The following is a 17,094-nucleotide window of genomic DNA, read 5'->3' as shown; positions in this document are numbered from 1 at the left end:
CGTAATTTCTCCTAAGTGAAGTTTGAATGCTCCTGAGGATTCCGCATCTAGCAACAAACATTAGGAATGTAAATTAGATAGGCGTTTTGTGCACTACTCACAAAACCTGACAAATTATAAATCGAAGTAGGAAAACAAGTAACCAGTGTCGACTTATGATTGTTGAGAAAAAACAAATCAACCACAAGCATTTCTAGTACGACTCTCAATGCAACTGTGGAATGATAGTACGACTGTAACACAAGTGAGGTCTAACTGTGACACAGCTATAACAAAAGCCTTAGCGTGGTAAAACGTGAAATGACAGAGTACATGTGTGGTATGACTGTGGCATGACAGCACAAGCATTGTGCAACTGTAACATGACATACAACAAGTAAGGCATGGGTTAGCATGTGAGAAGCGAATGTGACATCAGACTGTAAGTGTGCCTGTGACGACAACCTGCAGCATAAGTGTGGTGTGACTGTGACATCAGGTTGTGAGTGTGCCTTTGTGACGACAAAGCTGTAGCGCAAGAGTGGTGTGACTGTGACGACATAACTATAGCACAAGTGTAGTGTGACTTTAACATCAGGCCCCAGTTGTTCAAAGGCCGGATAACTTTATCCGGTGGATAAGGCGCTTTTCAGGGTTAAAAAAATACTTCACGTTAAATGTTGTCCAAGGTTTTCGTACACTCCCAAACTAAGCTGTGGTTAGAGTGTTCATATTCGCTTGTACAAGAGGAAATACTGAAATCTTTGCACAGATTGACTGTCGGATAGTGACTTATCCACTGGATAAAGTTATCCGGCCTTTGAACAACTGGGGCCAGGCTGTAAAGGCTAAAAGTATGCCTATGTGACAACATAACTGCAGCGTAAGTGTGGTGTTACTGTGACATCAGACTGTGAGTGTGCCTAGTGACGACATAACTGTAGCGCAAGAGTGGTGTGACTGTGACGACATAACTGTAGCGCAAGAGTGGTGTGACTGTGAAGACATAACTAAAGCACAAGTGTAGTGTGACTTTAACATAAGGGTGTAAAGGCTGAAAGTATAGACGATGAGAAGTCCAAAGACCACTGCAAAGCTGACACAACGTAATATATTTTAAAAACAATATTTCGGCTGGCCAAACGAGCCTTCTTCAGGTTTAGATGTTACTAAATTATATAAATGAAATTACAATATTATATTATGGAGGATGTTGCAATACACAGGATGAAAGTATGCCTACGTGACGACATAACTGCAGCCTAAGTGTGGTGTTACTGGGACATCAGACTAAGAGTGTGCCTAGTGACGACATAACTGTAGCGCAAGAGTGGTGTGACTGTGACGACATAACTGTAGCGCAAGAGTGGTGTGACTGTGACGACATAACTGTAGCGCAAGAGTGGTGATACTGTGACATCAGACTGTGAGTGTGCCTTGTGACGACATAACTGTAGCGCAAGAGTGGTGTGACTGTGACGACATAACTATAGCGCAAGTGTAGTGTGACTACATCAGGCTGTAAGTATGCCCGTGTGACGACATAACTGTAGCACAAGTGTGGTGTGACTGTGATACGATATAACTGTATCACAAATGTGGTGTGACTGTGATACGACATAACTGTAGCCCAAGTGTGGTGTGACTGTGATACGATATAACTGTATCACAAATGTGGTGTGACTGTGATACGATATAACTGTATCACAAATGTGGTGTGACTGTGATACGATATACCTGTAGCACAAGTGTGGTACTTCTGTCAAATGATTGTCAGTACTACAAGTTTGGAAGGACTCTGATATGGTTGTAACAAGACTGAGGAACGACTGAAAATGGCTAAAGCAGGGTGATGTCCAGTGATATGCTACAGTGTTAAATTAACTTGTTATCTACAATGAACTTAATGAACATCTTACACTTGAGGTACACTATTATCCTTACCATGGGAAACAGCGCAAATCAGGCTCACTTCTTGCACCTTGCAACCAACCAATTCTTCTTTGTCAATCAAATAATATCTGAATTAATGAGGAAAAAGAAGTCACAGTGAAACTGCCTTTTTCTTGTGCTTTTGATTATTCCTGCGCTTAATTACCGCAGGTGAGAAGCAGGATTTACCGACATGAAATCTATCCTTTATAATGCTGTCACTAGGTAAGTAGGCTTGTAATATTATCCTTAATTAATAAGGGGAGTGATGCTATACCATAAAATAACAGAGGCAAATTGACTGCAGCAGGATGTTCAAGCTCCATCTTTTGTTTTGTATAATAACAAACGTTCTGTAATGCGTGTTTCTTAATATTAAGCGATGTGGTCATACCAAACCTTATTTAATGAAAACAATATACGTTGTTTGATCAGCTTTGTAGTATATGGTCAGTCTTCACTTATTCCAGTTCGATGAAACTGTATAAGTTAGGGAACCAGGCATAAAATGTGTCCACACTTATACCTCGCTAATGCGAACATACAACTGCAAATATGTTCACAAAACCAAGGGGTATCTTTAAGTTTTAACATGTTTACTCTAAACATCATTTGGTGCTTATGTGATTTTAGCTTTAAAGCCGGTGCGATTTTCATATTCTCAGTAGGTTACAGCGTGATAATAATGATTTTCATCATAAACATCATCATGGTCATCATCATCATCATTCTCGTCATTGCTATCATCATCATTGTCATCACCTAGTACACCAAGTCACACCATCCTCATCTTCCTCTCTTAACCCTTGATCCTGCTTTACTGTGGTGTAGAGATCACCAGTCGCAGGTTCAAACAGTCTATATTGCTCTGGAACAATGGGAGACATGGAGGATGAGGACGAATTTGGAATGCCGTAACGACAAATTAGCTTGCGAGTGAAGTCAGGATCCTCTGTGTTGCTAGAACCTATAAAGTAAACCAGTACCGTACTCTGAGTATTGGTATCTGAATCTAAATGAGAAAGTATAGTCTACTAAGGAAACGGGTGGCAGCCTGGGGCGATAGTGCGCTGAGGTTCAACTATGGAATTGCTTAAACAAATATGACTTTTGAAAACCTTAATCACAATCTCGGAATACTGCGAAAACAATAACTTAGCTCTCGTACTGTCTTGGACAATAAAACAATGCGCTCCCACGGAGCTCGTTTATTTTCCATAAATTTGTTCAAACATTTCATGATGCGTTTTACTCGATGCCAATTGTAATATTGTCACTAAACAAAGTAAGTATGTCTAGCTAATTAGTTACAACTGGTTAATTTTCAACTTTTAGAACTGTTCTCCTTATGATTTCTTAACCTTTCCTAAATTCTGTTTCCATCGTTCTAAATGTCTTTGGTTGTAATAAACATAATAATAACAATAGTTTTATTCTTTAATAGTTGTTAAAGTAGTCTGGCCCGCCTGAATCAGCACTCGCTACCTACTGGCCAGTCTACTTTCTTGTTTTTCTTGGTTGCATTTTTTAATAAACGTGAACTTGAAACTAGATTTCATGCCATATAAACTATCTATCTATCAAAAATGCAAATCGGTCATCAAAAATTACAAATCGGTCAGCGGTAGTGAACCAGTAAACAATAAATAAATAAATAGACAAAAAAAAAAGATAAGTAAGAACCACCAATTTAAAGGTAGTTTACTTGATGCCATGAGGGAAGGGGCATTAACCGCTTCAGATGATAAGACATTCCACTCTCTAATTGTTCTAGGAAACACTTTGATGTAACCTTGAATCATCTAGCCTTTATTCCACTACTTTCGAATGGCTCAATATTAATGAGTATCAAACTCGTAATTTGATTTGGATTCTTCTGTTCTTAAGTTCCATAGTAAATATTTCCACTTTTTACTAAAAAATCTTTATGCCATTTACATTTATTTTGGTTTGATGATCCCCATTTTAAATGCATTTCCTGGCATTGCAATCACCCCTACCCCTAGAAGGTCAAGTAAAGAAGTAAGACCTGTTTTTAAAAATATAGAACTCGTTTCAGTTTTTAGTTTAGGCAAAGAAGTAAGGGAAATTAACTAATTAGCTTAGTGGTGCCAGTGCTTTCTGTTTTTTTGTTTGTTTGTTTGTTCTGTTCTGTGTTGTATGTTTTTTAAAAAACTGACATGCAGCCGTAAAAACCAAAAATAAAATGTAAAAACCATGGTGTCTATCAAAAGCCATTCATAACTGAGAAAATACCAGTACTACGTACTCTAGTTGTGAATAGAACACTTAGCTCGTTCAAAGTACATGTACCTTGATCTGATGTCTCTGGACAAAGAAGGAGATATGCTGGCATCCTGTTAGTGTCCAACTGTAATGCCACATCGACGCAGTGTTTAGGATCCAACTTGAACGTAAATGACAACAGAAGGGGTCCGGTTACGTCAAAATCAGCTTTGAACAGTCTGGTAAAGAAAGTAGCACAGAGTCAGGAGACACATGTCATTCCAACCCTATCCCATCATAGCTCATCTCGTCTCATCTCTTGTCATCTCACCCCATCCCATCCCATCTCATCTCTTCTCATCCCATCCCATCCCATCCATCTTATTTTATCTCACCTTGATCCATCCCATCCTATCCCACCTCATCCCATTTTATCTCATCTCACCCCATCTCATCCATCTTATTTTATCTCACCTCGTTCCATCCCATCCCATCCCACCTCATCTCATTTTATCTCATCTCACCCCATCCCATCCCATGTCATCTCTTCTCATCCCATCCCATCCATCTTATCTCATCTCACCTAGTTCCATCCCATCTCATCCCATCTTATCTCATTTCATCTTATCCCATCCGAATCCAATCCCATCCATCTTATCTCATCTTACCTCGTTCCATCCCACCTCATCCCATCTCATTTCTTCTTATCACGTCCCATCCTATCCCACTCCATCTAATCGTATCCCTCTCATCCCATCCCATCTCAGCTCATCCCATTCACCCAATCTCACCCCATTCTATCTTGGGCTGTCCACACGTTCCTTGTAATTTCTGATACGTTTGCTGAATAGTTGCTCGAAAAATCCAGAAGACGTTTGTTGCTTCCCTTTTGTTATTGAGTAATAATACTCTCTGATGTCACAAACATTAACTGTGCTGTTGCCTTTTTGCCAAGCTCAATGTGTAATTTGATTGCAAATTCTATATTGTAGACGGTAGCTGACTAAGTTTCCTTAAATAAAGTATTGAATGATCGAATACTAGGCCTGTTTCAACAAAAGCTGCTTAATTTACTCATACAGAGTGGCAGAAATTGCCGTTCCCATCTTACTTCGGTCATCACAGCCACTCACAGGTTGTCATTTCATGCCATCCCATCCCATCCTATCCCACCCCTTCCCGTCTTATCCAAACTCATTTTATCCCAGGTAGTGGTATGTGAAGTACTAAAAACACTACAGTGGAAGCACTAGGGTTTCTTCACACAAGCGCATAGCTGATGACCCGAGAAAATCACCATTCGATAGCCATGCACACCTGTTTCCCTCTAGTTTGAGCTCATTAGCATGACAAAGTCAAGTCAATGCGGAGGTCCACGCGTATCCATGTTGTGGTAGACGTGTCTGGGCATTTGTGCTAAGGTCCGGATCTGTTAGAAGACCTACTGGTGTAAATAGTGGAGATGGAAAAAAACAATCTCGCACTTTAAAAAGTCCCTTGTCGCTTAACATCTCGTCCCAACCCATCCAATCTCTTCTTATGAGCCATCAATCCAGTCCCTCAGTACATCTCTCATCCCATCCAATCCCATCTGAGCCCAACTCATCTCATCTGATCTCATCGCCGCTCCGTGTCGCCCTATCTCATCTCATCTCACGTAGCTGACTGCCAAAATCAATGCCGACAAATGTACGAGGAGCAAAGGTCATATTTTCCTAATTAAATTATCTCTTTCGACAAACTCAAATCAAAGGCCAGGCATTTTTAAAAATAGTGCAAGTTGTATAGATAGAATACATATTGCTTTTACTTGACAAAGTAATATCGTCTCATGCCATCCTTCCAGTCCCTTCACATGTCATTTCATTTGAACCCATCGCCGCTTACTGTCACCCTATCTTAACTCACCTCATGTCATCTGATCTCATCCCATCTCAAATTTCAACTCATCTTATCTCATCTCGACTCATTCCACCCCATCCCATCAAATCCAGTTCCAACCTATGACAGCCTATTAGCCTCCCTTCTCATCAAAGTTTATCTTTCGTATACACGTTACCCATCCTCTGAAATAGCGGGGAGCAGGGATTTTCGTGGGCAAAGTTTACTGTTCTTACAGTAAGCGTTCGCCCACGAAAATCCCTGCTATCCGACTAACTGCTCCCGGGTCTCTGAGGATGCATGTTACCCTACCTCACCACACTCTTCGTCTCTTCTTCGGAGGGGTTAGCTCTGCGTAATTTGGCAAAAGCACCGAGAAAACTTGTTGATTTTGGCAGACCTTGGTTAGGAAAAATAATTAAGATAATAAATTATAAATGGCAAGGCGGACCCCAGGGCAGCGAAAAAAAGGAGATGGATGTAATATATGTTTAAAGATTTTCCGCTACGCGGTTTGGAAAACAAACCTTGTTCGGGGCTACAAACCTTACTGCGTAACTACGTTACGGGGACGTCATATGTCTACCCGAATTTTTGAAAAGGTGGTCGATGAAAACTTGAGTGCTCTTCTTGAAATCACACCGAATCACGGGTTTTATGGCACCGAGGAGGTTCAGAATGATATGGACGAGACAAAAAGGAGAAAGATGGGGAAGCAGACGGAAAAATACTATTATGCAAACTTTTGTATTTATATTAATATTGGGAACTTTGACGATTCACAGCACACTCTCAAAGAAGCATTACTTGAGCGGGATTGTTTTCAAAAATAAGGGTATAGAAATAAAAAAAAAATCACACAATGAAACAAATGAAGCTTAAGGGCCAACGCTAGTTGATAGATTAAATTTCAGCAATGTGGCTTGTAGCATTTATTTATAGGACGTTGTTCCAGTGTCTTGGCCTTGTCAAGAAAGTTGGCCTCAAGAGCCTTTCGTACAGAGTCCCGTTTGCTATGTACTAAGTTGCAAAGGGATGAGTTGGATGTCATTTGCAGAGTGAGTACTAGTAGTAGTAAGTAAAACTTTTATTGAACGAGAGTGACATTTAAACGTAATTAAACTAACCTCATGGTACTCACAGACTATGAACACTATATAAAAACATGTTAAAAACGAATGGGAAATAAAACTTACAGGAATGATTGCTTAACAATTTTATTATTAAGATTGAGTTATGAAGTGAACGTTTAAACTTTTTGGCACTTGACCTCCTTTTAGAGGTTGGCATTGAACAGGTTACATTCTTTGGTAGCTCTTGCAGTGAAAGTACAATTTGGCCACCTCCAGAACTTCTCTTTTAACGAAGACAACTTAAATCCAGGTGTTACAAATCTGGTTATCCTATTAAGAATGTCACAGTTTCTCGTAAGTACTGATGTAATTTATGGATTCAGCGGCACTGCCATCCAGCCTTTTATAGGTTAAGGTGCATCGATTCACAGAGGCTTCAACATAAAAGGGAACACTGACTTTTAAGTGTTAAATAAATAAACAGGAGAAGCTCTTCTTTCGGCGTCAAGAATATTTCTTGCCGCTCGTTTTTGGAATTGCACCAATTCGTTTTGCCATCTTTGTGTCCGCGTAAATTGAAATGTTCTGCGACAGGAGAAGGTACGGAAGTTGATGATGATTTTGGATGGAGCGCGATCTTCACCAAAACGTTCGTGAAGATGAAGGCTAGTTTCCCCCATGCATGTATAGCAAGGTACGTTAGGCCTGGTGCATATTTTATACTCAATCAAATAGATAAAATTTTTACAATTAAAAAGTGTCAATAACAAAGTAATTTAAAAATGTATGTATATAAAAAAAGTATCTATACAGATATAACCAGATGCGCGAAATAACATACCAGTAATTAGCAGACAGCCACCCCCATTGTAGGCCTCATCCATGGTATACGTCACAGATTTGATGCCCAGGGTTCCTTTGGTACCCAGATTGGAGAATGTGTTGCTGAATGTGGGTTGACACTGTTGGGCACTCAGATTTGTCCAAGGATGTGAACGAACAACCTGATCAATCCAAGAATTGACAGGGAAAAAATCAAAAGTTATCTTTAGAAAAGCATTAATGAATACTTATGGTAATATGTAACACTCGGTTTTCACTGCCTTTGATGTCATACTGCGATTACCCGTAACTTTTCTTGCCTTTTGTTTTGTTTTTTCTTGGCAAAGTGAAACAATGGCTCTGCTTTCGTAGCCTAAGCATCGATTTAACTCTCAAATTTTGGTTTAAGAAGCTAAAACTTAATAAAAGGCAAAATGTCGGAGAAGATTTTATGTTCTCCGTGGGGTTTTTTTTTGTTTTTTTTTTTTTTGCATTTATCCATACTATACTATTTGGAAATAACCCGGCTTCGCCTGCCCACGGAAGGTCAACGAAAATTATGAGCGAGAGGGTGTGTTTACCTGGGAGCCAGATACCGTTTTGTAGCACCACTTCCGGACTTCATGCAAAACCACGTCTGAGCAACAACTGCATAAATTGTGACTGATGACGTAATTCTTATCCTGATCTGAGAAGAAATTCTGATTGGTTGAAACAAATTTCCCTCCCGCACATGAGCGAATATTATTTTCAAGATCGAGGAAAGGACATTTCCCACTTCTGTCTGTTACATCGTATCTCATCAAAGATAATTCGAATTACATGAGCACTAAACTAAATTTACTGCGAAGGTTGCAGTAAGTGAAATATCCTCCAGTTTACTGAGTTCATCTTTCTTTAACATATTTTTCAAAACTCCATGCTGGCATCTATAATGCAATAACTTTTATCTAAATTAGTGTGTGCGCCAGTTGTTTTCAAATTGCATAAAATAAACAACCGTGTAGCCTTATATTGGACACAAGGAGCTGACGTGACGGTAGGATTTTTTTAAAAATTGCTATGCTTAATTGCTATGCTTTGCAAATTGCTATGCTATTGCAAATTGCAAATGCTATGCAAATTGCTATGCTTAATACTTCACTGGAGAGCTTAAAAGCTCTTCAGTGAAGTATTAAGCATAGCAATTTGTTGACATGTACAGGTTAAAGAAACAAATTACAGATGGAAAAGGTTAGCACTGTAGTTTTGGTATATTTTTGTTGTTCGGGTCTCGTTAAACTGAATCTTACGTTGCCGGAGTGAGTAAGTGAAATACGGCATAATTTTTGGCATATTGAACTTCTCTTGAACAGAAATGATCGTTTGTAGATGGACCTATATTCTCGTAGCTTTCAGATGATGTACCAACCACAGCAATTTGTGGAGACCTCTTCAAGAAAATATTTTATTTATGTGAGCGATTAACAAAGTACAGGCAGTGCCTTGACTGCACTCCATTTGGGGGGGGGGGGGGGGGGGGCCGAGAGGAGAGGTCACATGTTTTAAGCTGGAACCACCTAAAAGGGATTTCGTAGAAGTTTTGTTAGGAATTAAGAAACACGGACCATACAAACGTCATATGAAGGAACCGGTTAAGTAGAGAAATTACCTTTCCATCTATGCTGGCAGTTTTTCCACAACCGCGGCCAAAAGATGTTACAAATGGCGTCTTCCTTATTACTGAATGTACTGTACAGTACGGGGCTAAAAGACCCCAAAACCTTGGAATAAAAAGTAAAAAAGACCAATAAGGACGCACAAGATCACCTCACTAGTGTAAATTTCTCACCACAACAAAGAGCAAGTCATTTACCATTAAAAAAAACAAAACAATTTTCATACAACACTGTTGCTTAGCAGCAAACTCGTAAAATTGAAACCGACATCAAGTCAGTCATGAGAAAAAAACCGTCGATTGTCAACTAGCGATGCGTTGTTTATAAATTTTCCTATAGTATCTCTCTGTATTACATGATGTACTGACCTAGGCAGAGAGTATTATGGGATTAAGTAATAAAGAAAGCACATGGTCGACTAGTTGTGTGTCTTTCTCTGGGCTAGTTTCATGAATAGCATCCCCCTAATTTATGTATTAAGAGGATACGACAGTAACAATATAGGATCGCTTTTTACATTTACGTTTTCGATTTGACATGTCCAAAACAAAAAGTGAACATCAAATGACACATATGAAGTGATTGTTAATTCAAAAATCTTACTTGTCTTCTTTCTGAAAGAAGTCTAAGGAGACGTTTTTGGATCCTTTCACTTGTGTCTCCATGACCCATCCAGGAGCAAAGAGTGCTGCAGACAATTTTTTTACCTCTCTTATCACTTTTAAGGCCTACAAACAATTGATAGTAAGCTTGAAGAGTATTGGGTAGAAAAGTAACTGCTTCACTTGGATTAACTTACCGCCCTTTCGCAGAAAGAGGCGTCGGCCCACTTAACCAGTAATTTGGCATTAGTACATTAAAGTAGTTTTCTATTGGGTGTCGAAAGTAATTTCATGTTTGCTTTGGGTTTGCCTTTTCGTAATTTATACACTTTTTTATTCACTTCTTCATGTTTACAACAATTTAAGATAGAGTAAAAATTACACAAAGGATGAATTAACAAACGCAAGGACTGGGTGCACTGCAATTAACACAAATGATAGAAAAGAAACTTAAAAGTAGATAGAGTAACAGAAAAATATAAAACAATGTAATAATGGAGATAAAGAAAACAACATATAAGGTTATAAAGAAGCCAGGAGGAAAGATAATCCGAATCAGCTGACATTGGTGTTGTTACTGAAGGTCTTCAACCTCCAGTTGTGCGATACACAAAGCTGATTGAGGGACCAAGCAAAACGTGTGGTGTTACGCATGAGCATGAAACAATCCCGATACTAGCGCCCCTATGTTGCGAATGACGCTCAAATTCTCAAACTTCTGCATCATTCTCAACATTATCAGTTGGCGGCAGAGTGGGAAACCAGGCAACGCGTCACCCACTGAAGTAATACAAATTTAGTAATGCATTTCCAATTTGATACAAATGTACGTACCCGAGTGAAATGCATAATTATTTTGCCCATTTATTCAAACAATTACGTTGCTGATAAATACTGGAAACGTGAACGATTTGAACCAAATGTTATTCTTTTGTTTCACTCAGTAGTGTTTCTACTTTGCAGAAATTAGAACTGAAAGTATAAGCCACGAGAATGCCTTATTAATGTACAGCCTCACAGTCACATAAGAAATCAAGTACTAACATCCAAACGATAAACATGTTATTGTAACGACATACCGCTTTCGAGTTGTACCCTCCCCCTCCGAGGCAGCCACGCCCAAAAACATCCACTCCAACATAGACATCCGCTTGGCGATCTGGCCCAGCGTTCTTTACAGAGTTCTTTAAGGTGTTTTTGGACCACCAATAGTTCAGAAATATACCATCACATGCGTCAAAAAACACTCTATAATTAACAAAAATCATAGCAAAATAATAAAAACAGATTCACTGTCTAGGGACACAAAAATTGATCAGGGCTGAATTTTGAGGCGAGTTCCACACAACTATGAAAATTAATGTGTGGAACATATATTTGCAACTGTTTAAGTTGCGTAAATAACTGCAAGGATCTTTCTTCTATTTATACTATACAACTAATACGTTTTGATTAGTGGTACCTTATATATAATATAATAATTATATATTCTAATATTGCCACCTGACTACATTTAGCTATACTTAAATATCATTATAACCTAAAAAAGAATTAAAAAGTTGTTGACACTGGCTAAAAATATATATACTGGACGTTTCGGCCACTACTGTTGCCTTCTTCAGCAAAGATAAAAATGCAAATATCTAACAGCGTCCTGCTCGGATATTTGCATTTTTATCTTTGCTGAAGAAGGCAACAGTAGTGGCCGAAACGTCCAGTATATATATTTTTAGCCAGTGTCAACAACTTTTTAATTCTTTTTTAGCATGCCTGGCTACACCTCCAACATTTTTAACATCATTATAACCTGTTCTATTTATTCTTTAATTTATCCACTTTGCCATCACAGTGGACATTGCAGAAATGTCAGAATTGATAAGGCTATGTTTGTCACTGTAACACTGGACTGAGTTGCTCGAAGCATGGTTAGCGCTAACCATTGGTTAAGAGGTATTAAAACCTATAGGTTGTCATGGTATTTAACCCGGGTTAGCGCTAACCATGCTTCGAGCAACTCAGGCTGCTGGATTACCTGTTCTCAGCATTGAGTTCGTTTTGATAATTAACGTTTCCTTTACGAGTGACGGCGTCATACCAAATAACGAGAGAATTGGGGATTCGCTGATGCATCTTTAATGTTAAATATGTTACAAATTCCTCTAGATTCTTGACATGAGCTGCTGGCTGCAAAAGATACGTCAAACAAGAAATACATAAGAAGGACGATATATCTCCATAATGGCGCGCGCTTTACAGATTACTCGCTTATTTCTAGAAGAGAGATTTCGCAATCAAGAAAATGGGTTAAGCCAATTAAACAGCCTCCTTTCACACCTTCATTTTTTTAATGGGTTATACTCGTTTGTCCACTTGTTATATTTATACATATACCACTTTCAATGACACGAAATCGTCTTTTGTGCGGAGATACCCAGCGATGGAGGTTCCTCTTGTTTAGAAGGTAATAGTAAATCAATTGGAAGTTTAAGATCTATTCCAAACATCAGATTTAAGGAGTTAGGACCATCTCCTCTTGTTGTCGCTTGGCAGCGTTGGCAGTAGTTGTAAAGACTGCAACTGAAGCACTCTCGCTGAAGGTGGAAGGGGCAGTTTCTGGATTTAGTAACACCAGAAGGCAGAGTTCTTGAACGATTTCACCCTCGAAGCATCTTTCCTGATCGCAGCGGATACGCTTGGGGGGCCATGCAACTGGAACCATTTCTTGACTAGGGTTGTAGGAAATTCGTGTCTCATGGCTGGTAGGTAGTGTTTAAATGAGCCCTGAGCATATTGGTGAGCACCAGTACATTTCTCTGCTGTCAGAGTCTAGTTTCAACGGTGTGAAGTCCCTTGCTGGCGCTTCCAGTGCTGTGGTGGACAGGTATGGTCCTTTTGCTAGGACACATCACTTACAGTTAGAGATGTACGGATTGACATACCAGTTGAATTCAGGCCACTTAAACTGCCTTCATACACTAACTGATCGGTTCTCTTTTCTAAGCCTTGATGAGAAGCTCACGTTGAATACTGCAAGGCAGACGTAGCTGCAGAGGCTGTTTGTCGTGCTTATCACTACTGGTATGAAAGAGGACTCCCTTTCTCCTCACGACATGGTCCCGCTGGTTAAGAAGATGCCTGACCTACGAGTTTCTGTACATCCCTCACGCTGTGAAAGCCATTGGTAGGGAAATGAATTGGGAGCTCCACGGTATCGTCCGCACTGTGTATGTTTGGCTTGTTGTCTCTCCTACCAGGTAGGGGATTCCCTATGACCGAACGGTGTCCGGGTGTACTCAAACGGTCCAAAGGGACTGGTTAAGGTTTCCTTGTGGTCAAAGTGTATCTGGTTCTATGCGGCATCCAAACTTCTCGCCTGTCCTTTTTAGGGGGTAGGCATCCTGCTTCACTCAATCGTTCAGTTCTTGATAGTCCACACACAAATGTAGGTCATCATTTATCTTCTAGACGATCAGGGCGCCGTTGGTATTCTGGCTTGGCTTTGATGACACCTTTGTCTAACAGCCCCTGTAAATCCTCATTCACTTCTTTCAGCCAGTTCGTTTGGTGAAATCTGCTTGTGGCGTTCGTTCACTGGGATGCCATCAAAGCCGGTTCTGGACGTTGGTGGATTTTCCGAAGCTATCTCCGTTGCATGCGAGCGAACATATCTGAATAAAAAGGGAATATTCGCAACGCGTCTCACTTCTCATATATTGCTTTCTCTGGAGCACTGAAGGGTTTACAGGTTCCGATGAGGAAGGCCTCTTGATCTCTGGTCTCAGAGAGCGGGACACAGCTGCTCTCCACGGGTAACTTTTGTTGCACCAAGAACAGTTCCAAGGCGCAACTACGGCTGTAAAGAGACATCCTTCAGAGATAGGTTCACCACTTGTATCAGGAAGAATTTCTTGGTGCCATCAACAACAAAAGGGCATTTGATTTCTGAATATTTGCAGCTACTGGTACGCCGAGAGATTCCACCAGCGCACTGGGACCAGAGACTGGACTAGTGACAGCTACACTTACTGCTTAGTTTGGGGCACCAGAAATAGGCATTCAGCCAAATCCTGAGGTATTGCTTCCTGAAACCTTTGGTTCAGCATCAGCCCCATGCTGGAGTTGTTCAACAAACTTGGTGCAACAGTGCATTGGGTCCAAGGACTCCCGGCATCTCTAGTTTCTTCTTGGTAGTGGCAGGGGTGTTCTTTAAAACCAGTAGTCCGCACGTGGGTACCCTCGCCCTGTCAACCCTTTGTCTAGTTCAAGGCATCTCATGTGCGCAACACCAAGCCCACTACAGAGTTAGCATTTGCTCGTCTTGTCGTACCTACCCGCAGTTGGCTGAAGTTTCATTGTATAAGGCAAGAACCGCATTGACACAGAATCCCTAGCATAGCCAACGTTACTGCCACCAAGCTTTGCTTGGTCTGCTGGGGTTCTGATCTTTGCTTGATCTGCTGGGGCTCCACCATGCATGAGTATCGGGTTTTCTCAGTTGTTGTCTCACGGGTAGCAGAAATTCTTCTTGGATGGACAATCGCCTCACCCACCCAACACTGTCCTTTCTTCTCTTCTTCCCTTGCCCCTTGACGTCCTACCACAGCTGAGGATCTCGGAGGTTCTCATGGAGTATGTCCTTATCTGCTACACCGTCTGGGCAAAAGCGCGGTACACCACGTGCGTACTCCGGAATGTTCTCCTTAATCTTAAGGAACGTCCGGGTATCTTGCACACAATACCAGACACAGAAAGCCCTGGAAAGGGAGTTGGAGGGACAATTCTAAATGAAATTATTATTGTTATAGGTAAATTTTCCATGTAAGAGTAGTACCTCAATGTCGTTTTCTATGTTTAAGAACCATCCATCGAATCTGTAATACTCAGCTATGTCAACAAGTTGATTAGCCAGACTCTGCCACGATGATTCGTCCTCTAAGAACTTGCTGCATAGTGCAAAATTGGGAATCACAGTACCCAACACTGGAACACCATTTGTGTGGGCAGCATTGGTCCAACATGGGGGTGGTATGATAACAAAATGATGACTAAAGTACACAAATATGTCGATCAGGTACCAGTGGTATATAACGTAACAGTCATCAGAGTCGACACCTTGAACAAACCTACAAAAAAGAAAAGATTCCCTTAAAACGTTACTTATGAGCAGTAAATTAAAACGTCCAGTACATCCAGTAGAGGATAATGGGGGGAGGGGCGAATTGGTCCTGTAATTTTTACAGAAAATAAAATGCGCATTCGGCACGTTTCACACGAAAGAAAGGGACAATTTTGGACATAAACTGTAACATCCAAACTACTCTCTCGTTTAACATAGTTATTGCCTCTCGGGTATGTTTCTCCCGAGATGTAACAAGTAAACTGAACATTAAGATACATTTTAAGTTGACCAAGACCAAAGGTTGCCAGAAGGATCTCTTGTTCTGGGACAGACAATATTGTCTGTAATAAGACTTACACTAAGCAACGTTCAAAAAGCGAATAAAAGAGTCTCAAACAAGAATCTCGAAGGAAAATTATTAGCCCCTTAACCTCCCTTGTAAAAATTTCAGCGATCTCGGCGAGAATTTTAGCGGGCAAAAAATTTCTGCGAGATCTCGCCGAGGTAACCGAGATCTCGGCGTGATTTTTAGAGGGCAAAAATTTCATCGAGATCTCGCCGAAATTGCGTTAATCTCGCCGAAGGAGGCGAGATCTCGGCGAGATTTCAGTAATTCGCGGCGACATTTTTGGGGGTGTTTACATGTTACCGGCGCGACTTTCATTCCGGTACGAGTTCACTCCAGTTCCCTCTTGTGGTTCTGTATTTGTTTACATGATACCAGCACAAAATCTCATACCGGAGCGAGTCATACCGGTGCGAGTTCACCCCGGTGACTGTACTGGAGCGAGATTTTCAATCCGGTACGAAAACTCATTCCGGGGTCATGTAAACGCGGTACGGCCGTTCGCTCCAGCATGAAGTCACTCTCCCAAGAGTCTGGAACGGTTAGCGCATGCGCAGTCTTCAATATCCACTTCAATATGGCGTCATAATCATGACGGTCCTACACGTAAACAGGATATGAAATCACACGGTGCGACTTTTCACATGTAAACACGAGATCTCGCCGAGATTGTGGTTGCCTCTTCCATCTCGCCGAGATTCGCGGCGAGATTTTTAGAGAGCACCGAGACAGGCGAGATCTCGCGAAGACAAATGCGATCTCGACGAGGAAACCAAAATCTTTGCCGAGACAACCACGATCTCGACAAGACACCGGGATCTTCGCCAGATTCGAAACAAAGACATGTGAACTCTTCGGTGATAAGAATCAAGTTATGAGGTTGAATGAGTTAAAACTTCAGCTTAAACCCTCGGTGAAAAAAATGTTTGCTTTCAATTTTTTTATGCCTATAACTGGAAATTGATGAGCTTGAAATAATTACGCGGGATGCCCTGAAGGGGCATACCGTGTCTAAAAACGGGTCGATTTCTTTTTTTTTTTTTTTTTTTTTTTTTTTTTTTTTGTAGCTACTGCGCATGCGCGAGTAGCTACAATGTTATCGTTTTGATGAATAGATTCGATTTTACCACAGGCCGACCACCCTCTGTTTGTGTGGTGTAATGACTGTTTGCAACTTGAGACTTGAGACTCTAGTGAGTCGATTTTACCACAGGCCGACCACCCTCTGTTTGTGTGGTGTAATGACTGTTTGCAATTTGAGACTTGAGACTCTAGTACCGGCCTTCGGCAACAATGTTGAACAGTAAACGCGCCAGAGAAGGGTTTCTACGGCTCGGAATGGCAAAAAAAAAACACCACGCGTGACTCAATCAACATTTCCTTGACACTTTTTTTCAACATTAAGGTAAAAGACGTCTTTAAATATCTCTACTCAGTAAAAATTTCAACCGATCGT

The 17,094-nt window shown here is 40.7% G+C and overlaps 1 pseudogene across 1 annotated transcript in view; it reads right to left on the bottom strand.

Annotated features, from left to right (window-relative positions):
- Positions 1-17,094, bottom strand: part of LOC146462399 (cytosolic endo-beta-N-acetylglucosaminidase-like) — a 37,246-nt pseudogene that overhangs the window by 7,651 nt on the left and 12,501 nt on the right. Inside the window, exons 3-13 of the transcript XR_014857155.1 lie at positions 15,005-15,296; positions 12,206-12,357; positions 11,253-11,421; positions 10,175-10,299; positions 9,565-9,676; positions 7,929-8,095; positions 6,331-6,369; positions 4,225-4,376; positions 2,674-2,878; positions 1,924-2,000; positions 1-47 (exon numbers count right to left, since the gene is read on the bottom strand). The product of XR_014857155.1 is annotated as a cytosolic endo-beta-N-acetylglucosaminidase-like (transcript). The remainder of the gene's footprint in view (positions 48-1,923; positions 2,001-2,673; positions 2,879-4,224; positions 4,377-6,330; positions 6,370-7,928; positions 8,096-9,564; positions 9,677-10,174; positions 10,300-11,252; positions 11,422-12,205; positions 12,358-15,004; positions 15,297-17,094) is intronic.

This window comes from Pavona decussata, unplaced genomic scaffold (assembly GCF_977016875.1).
Source record: "Pavona decussata unplaced genomic scaffold, jaPavDecu1.1 SCAFFOLD_189, whole genome shotgun sequence".
Taxonomy (NCBI): Eukaryota; Metazoa; Cnidaria; class Anthozoa; order Scleractinia; family Agariciidae; genus Pavona; species Pavona decussata.
Note: the sequence above shows the minus strand (reverse complement) of the source record. Positions and strands in the feature narration are given on the sequence as shown.